This window comes from Cryptomeria japonica, unplaced genomic scaffold (assembly GCF_030272615.1).
Source record: "Cryptomeria japonica unplaced genomic scaffold, Sugi_1.0 HiC_scaffold_155, whole genome shotgun sequence".
Lineage (NCBI taxonomy): Eukaryota > Viridiplantae > Streptophyta > Pinopsida > Cupressales > Cupressaceae > Cryptomeria > Cryptomeria japonica.
Genome location: NW_026728977.1, coordinates 233,134 through 240,000, shown reverse-complemented (window position 1 = coordinate 240,000; position 6,867 = coordinate 233,134).

The window sequence follows — 6,867 nt, the reverse complement described above, 5'->3', positions numbered from 1 at the left end:
CCCTCTCGAAGGAAGGCCTCGGCCTTAATCGTCCACGACAAACAGCTCGACGAGGCATGAAGCACCCACGGGAGCCGGAGCATGACGATGCAGAGTCTCGGTTCACAGGAGCCTGGGAAGAACATCCCGTACGGAACCCTTTACCCGAAAACATCCGAACCGCACATGCTCGCGACAGTCCTGCCGTTAGAGAATGCACCGTGCACGCGACCGAGTAAGGCCACTCAGAGACATCCATTTCCCAGGTATATGCCCCCTACGCACTTTTGGTGGCGCAACTCGCTACGAACAGTCCCACCTCGACCCCGTAAACAAGCTTTTTTGCCTCGAAGAGTTCGTCGGAGACGAAGAAGCAACCTTCAGTGCAAACGTAGCACTCTTTTGTGCAACCGCCCAAACAACGCCCCCTCTACCCTCTGTCGAAACACTCGGCATTGCTGCTCCCTAAGGTGAGCTTCTCCTCATAGGCAATTCCGCTCTTATCCGGTCACGTTTGTGTGCCCGAATTTCGCAAGGCAACCTCCATGGGACATGGAAAAGACTCGAGAAGAGAGCTCGCTCACGGGAGAGAGAAGCCAAGGAGACCACGAGAGTGCTGAGAGTGGGACAGCGCTGAATAGGCGGGAGAAGCCTGCGCGTATAAACGGAGATATATATCCAATTGCAACGAAGGAACGTGCCAAAGATCGAGAACAATGGCAGAAATGCTAGTAACGTGCACTTCGGGACCAACGCATCACCGGAAGACAACCGCCAAACATCGAAAGAGTCGCGATGCTCCGCAACCTACGTGCAAAGCGGTCGCACACCGGGTAAGGGAGTGAGAGCCCCAAACATAGCTGGGCGAGGCGCTCACTCCGCTCTTTAATATCTCGTTAATACCGCCAAGGAAATGGCACAAGCACACACACACAAGCATCCTCGGAAGAGGACAGTTCGAGTGACAGGTCAAATCCAAGAGTTCCGAAGACTACCTCCAGGAACAATCGGGAACAAGACCGATTACAAGTCGTCGAGTCTGTTACTGGGCGAACACGAGATGCGCACAGGAAATCGATCAGCCCTCACAATGGCCCAAGGCCAGAGATCGGACTGCTACGATTTACCCCAACAATCATCGTGCCACTCTTCGCAGAGAGGTGATAGACGCCAACGAGCCCGCGCATAGCAATCGAGGTGTAAAAAGGGCGTTGAAGGCAGGAAGCCTGGACGAAAGAGGCTACGAGGTCACCTCGAAGCGGTCTAAGAATCGGGCGCACTTGGGGCGACTACCAGTGCCAACCCCTTATCCCGCGGTGCGTCCGACACACAGAAATTTCCAAGGCGGCCAAGGAGCCTCCCCGCATAGCAATCGGGGTGTGAGGTTACGGATGCAGCATTGATAGCAATCGAGGTGTGAGGCGAAGGATGCAGAAGTGAGAGCCGAGGGATGTAGCAGAGATAGCAATCGGGGTGTGTGATGCAGAAGAGATAGCAATCGAGGTGTGCGGTGGGAAGGGCCCAGCAGCCAGAATGCATGAAGCGACGGATGAAGCAGTGATGACAACCGGGCTGTGAGGAGAGGAGGGATGCAGCCAAGAAAGCAATCAGGGCTCGAGGCAAGGGATGCATCAAGGATAGCAATCATGTTGTGAGGCGAGATTCCAAAGGCTAAACGTGAGAGGCTGCAGGGTCGACTCAGAGAGGTCTATGCATGTGAGAGGCTGAAAGCAAGGTCGACTCGGAGCGGTCTATGCATCGGGCGCGCTTGGGGCGACTACCAGTGCCAACCCCTTATCCCGCGACGCGTCCGACAAAGAGAACGTTCCAAGGCGGCAGAGGAGGTTACCAGCCGAAGGATGCAGTAGCAATAACAGGTATAGTTCCGCGGCGGCCGAGAAGACTCACCGCATAGGAATCGGGATGCGAGGCGAGGGATGCGGCGGGAAGGCCCCGACGGCTAAACGGAAGAGGCTGCAGGGCCGCCTCGGAATGGTCCAAGCATCGGATGCGATTGGGACGACTACCAGTGCCAACCCCTTATCCCGCGATGCGTCCGATACACAGATAGTTCCAAGGCGGCCGAGGAGCCTCACCGCATATCAATCGGGGTGCGAGGCGAGGGATGGGGCGGGAAGGCCCCAACGGCTAGACGGAAGAGGCTTCAGGGCCACCTCGGAATGGTCCAAGCATCGGACGCGCTTGGGGCGACTGCCAGTGCCAACCCCTTATCCCGCGATGCGTCCGATACACAGATGGTTCCAAGGCGGCCGAGGAGCCTCACCGCATAGCAATCGGGGGTGCGAGGCGAGGGATGGGGCGGGAAGGCCCCAACGGCTAGACGGAAGAGGCTTCAGGGCCGCCTAGGAATGGTCCAAGCATCGGACACGCTTGGGGCGACTACCAGTGACAGCCCCCTATCCCGCGATGCGTCCGATACGAAGATGGTTCCAAGGCGGCCGAGGAGCCTCACCGCATAGCAATCGGGGTGCGAGGTGGGGGATGCGGCGAGATGGCCCCAACGGCTAGACGGAAGAGGCCACAGGGCCGCGTCGGAATAGTCCAAGCATCGGACGCGCTTGGGGCGACTACCAGTGACAACCCCTTATCCCGCGATGCGTCCGATACGAAGATAGTTCCAAGGCGGCCGAGGAGCCTCACCGCATAGCAATCGGGGTGCGAGGTGGGGGATGCGGCGAGATGGCCCCAACGGCTAGACGGAAGAGGCTGCAGGGCCGCCTCGGAATAGTCCAAGCATCGGACGCGCTTGGGGCCACTACCAGTGACAACCCCTTATCCCGCGATGCGTCCGATACGAAGATAGTTCCAAGGCGGCCGAAGAGCCTCACCGCATAGCAATCGGGGTGCGAGGTGGGGGATGCGGCGAGATGGCCCCAACGGCTAGACGGAAGAGGCCACAGGGCCGCCTCGGAATAGTCCAAGCATCGGACGCGCTTGGGGCGACTACCAGTGACAACCCCTTTCCCGCGATGCGTCCGATACGAAGATAGTTCCCAGGCGGCCGAGGAGCCTCACCGCATAGCAATCGGGGTGCGAGGCGAGGGATGCGGCGAGATGGCCCCAAAGGCTAGACGGAAGAGGCTGCAGGGCTGCCTCGGAATAGTCCAAGCATCGGACGCGCTTGGGGCGACTACCACTGCCAACCCCTTATCCCGCGATGCGTCCGATACACAGATAGTTCCGAGGCGGCCGAGGAGGTGGGGGATGCAGCGAGATGGCCCCAACGGCTAGACGGAAGAGGCTGCAGGGCCGCCTCGGAATAGTCCAAGCATCGGACGCGCTTGGGGCGACTACCAGTGACAACCCCTTATCCCGCGATGCGTCCGATACACAGATAGTTCCGAGGCGGCCAAGGAGCCTCACCGCATAGCAATCGTGGTGCGAGGTGGGGGATGCGGCGAGATGGCCCCAACGGCTAGACGGAAGAGGCTGCAGGGCCGCCTCGGAATGGTCCAAGCATCGGATGCGCTTGGGGCGACTACCACTGCCAACCCCTTATCCCGCGATGCGTCCGATACACAGATAGTTCCAAGGCGGCCGAGGAGCCTCACAGCATAGCAATCAGGGTGCGAGGCGAGGGATGCGGCGAGAAAGCCCCAACGGCTAGAGGGAAGAGGCTTCAGGTCCGCCTCGGAATGGTCCAAGCATCGGACGCGCTTGGGGCGACTACCAGTGACAACCCCTTATCCCGCGACGCGTCCGATACACAGATAGTTCCAAGGCGGCCGAGGAGCCTCACCGCATAGCAATCGGGGTGCGAGGCGAGGGATGCGGCGAGAAGGACCCAACGGCTACACGGAAGAGGCTTCGGGGCCGCCTCGGAATGGTCCAAGCATCGGACGCGCTTGGGGCGACTACCAGTGACAACCCCTTATCCCGCGACGCGTCCGATACACAGATAGTTCCAAGGCGGCCGAGGAGCCTCACCGCATAGCAATCGGGGTGCGAGGCGAGGGATGCGGCGAGAAGGACCCAACGGCTAGACGGAAGAGGCTTCGGGGCCGCCTCGGAATGGTCCAAGCATCGGACGCGCTTGGGGCGACTACCAGTGACAACCCCTTATCCCGCGACGCGTCCGATACACAGATAGTTCCAAGGCGGCCGAGGAGCCTCACCGCATAGCAATCGGGGTGCGAGGCGAGGGATGCGGCGAGAAGGACCCAACGGCTAGACGGAAGAGGCTTCGGGTCCGCCTCGGAATGGTCCAAGCATCGGACGCGCTTGGGGCGACTACCAGTGACAACCCCTTATCCCGCGACGCGTCCGATACACAGATAGTTCCAAGGCGGCCGAGGAGCCTCACCGCATAGCAATCGGGGTGCGAGGCGAGGGATGCGGCGAGAAGGACCCAACGGCTAGACGGAAGAGGCTTCGGGTCCGCCTCGGAATGGTCCAAGCATCGGACGCGCTTGGGGCGACTACCAGTGACAACCCCTTATCCCGCGACGCGTCCGATACACAGATAGTTCCAAGGCGGCCGAGGAGCCTCACCGCATAGCAATCGGGGTGCGAGGCGAGGGATGCGGCGAGAAGGACCCAACGGCTAGACGGAAGAGGCTTCGGGTCCGCCTCGGAATGGTCCAAGCATCGGACGCGCTTGGGGCGACTACCAGTGACAACCCCTTATCCCGCGACGCGTCCGATACACAGATAGTTCCAGAGGCGGCCGAGGAGCCTCACCGCATAGCAATCGGGGTGCGAGGCGAGGGATGCGGCGAGAAGGACCCAACGGCTAGACGGAAGAGGCTTCGGGTCCGCCTCGGAATGGTCCAAGCATCGGACGCGCTTGGGGCGACTACCAGTGACAACCCCTTATCCCGCGACGCGTCCGATACACAGATAGTTCCAAGGCGGCCGAGGAGCCTCACCGCATAGCAATCGGGGTGCGAGGCGAGGGATGCGGCGAGAAGGACCCAACGGCTAGACGGAAGAGGCTTCAGGGCCGCCTCGGAATGGTCCAAGCATCGAACGCGCTTGGGGCGACTACCAGTGACAACCCCTTATCCCGCGACGCGTCCGATACACAGATAGTTCCGAGGCGGCCGAGGAGCCTCACCGCATAGCAATCGGGGTGCGAGGCGAGGGATGCGGCGAGAAGGACCCAACGGCTAGACGGAAGAGGCTTCAGGGCCGCCTCGGAATGGTCCAAGCATCGGACGCGCTTGGGGCGACTACCAGTGACAACCCCTTATCCCGCGACGCGTCCGATACACAGATAGTTCCGAGGCGGCCGAGGAGCCTCACCGCATAGCAATCGGGGTGCGAGGCGAGGGATGCGGCGAGAAGGACCCAACGGCTAGACGGAAGAGGCTTCAGGGCCGCCTCGGAATGGTCCAAGCATCGGACGCGCTTGGGGCGACTACCAATGACAACCCCTTATCCCGCGACGCGTCCGATACACAGATAGTTCCGAGGCGGCCGAGGAGCCTCACCGCATAGCAATCGGGGTGCGAGGCGAGGGATGCGGCGAGAAGGACCCAACGGCTAGACGGAAGAGGCTTCAGGGCCGCCTCGGAATGGTCCAAGCATCGGACGCGCTTGGGGCGACTACCAATGACAACCCCTTATCCCGCGACGCGTCCGATACACAGATAGTTCCGAGGCGGCCGAGGAGCCTCACCGCATAGCAATCGGGGTGCGAGGCGAGGGATGCGGCGAGAAGGACCCAACGGCTAGACGGAAGAGGCTTCAGGGCCGCCTCGGAATGGTCCAAGCATCGGACGCGCTTGGGCGACTACCAGTGACAACCCCTTATCCCGCGACGCGTCCGATACACAGATAGTTCCGAGGCGGCCGAGGAGCCTCACCGCATAGCAATCGGGTTGCGAGGCAGATTATTGGGAAGGGAACCCCCTGGGATGCGGCTCAAGCAGTGCCCAAAGGGACTGGAATGCGGAATCACATCGAGAGACCCAAATGCTATACGAGGGCTCAAATCGAATTATCGATTTGGCCACGACATGGACGCATCGGAACGACTACCTTTGCCGAACCACTCGCAATTGCATCCATACCGAAACCAATAGACATTTCCGTTAGAGCCCTCGCATAGCATTCGGGAATCTCGCATGCCCCTCTAAATCGACCAATGCTGGCGCTCAATGAAAATCCGAGCGCTACCACCGTTCGAGCGCCAGCATTGGTCGAGTTAGAGGGGCACGGGGGAGAATGCTCCAGTCAACACCTCCCCTATATAAGTTATTTGTCCGATTCTCGCACAACCGTAGTCTGCCTCGTCGAATCAAACAACGGTCCCAGATTCCGACTTCCGTTCCGTAGAGACCCAAAAGCTAGATGGAGGCTCGCAAGAAAGAGAGTCGGCGCATAGCAATCGGGTTTCTCGAACGTTTAGGGACCGAGCTCACTTGCGGATAGGGCAAAATCCGCCAAGCAACCCAAAAGCTAGACGGGGGCTCGAATCGAATCGCCTAGGCGGCCACAACAACGACGTGTTGGATCGACTACCAGTGCCAAACCATTCAGCAAGACTAGTCTGTGTCGAGGCCGGATAGAGATTCTCAGAGAGCGCCCGCATAGCATTTAGGAGACCTGCCGCGTCCCTCACACTCGACAAATGGTGGTGCACGTTTATAAATCCGAGCGATCCCAACCCTTTCAAGCACCAACATCGGTCGAGATAGAGGGGCACGGAGGGGGCTGCGTGAGACAACACAGTCCCCTATATAAGTTATTTGTCCGATTCTCACACATCCGAAGAATGGTCATCAAATCGGACAACAGCCCAAACTTCCGACTTCCGTCCCAGAAAGCCCAAGAGCTATCTAAAACGTTCATGGCCGGAACTCGATCGCGGCTATACCAGTCCGCCAAGCAACCCAAAAGCTAGACTGGAGCTCTAGTCGAATC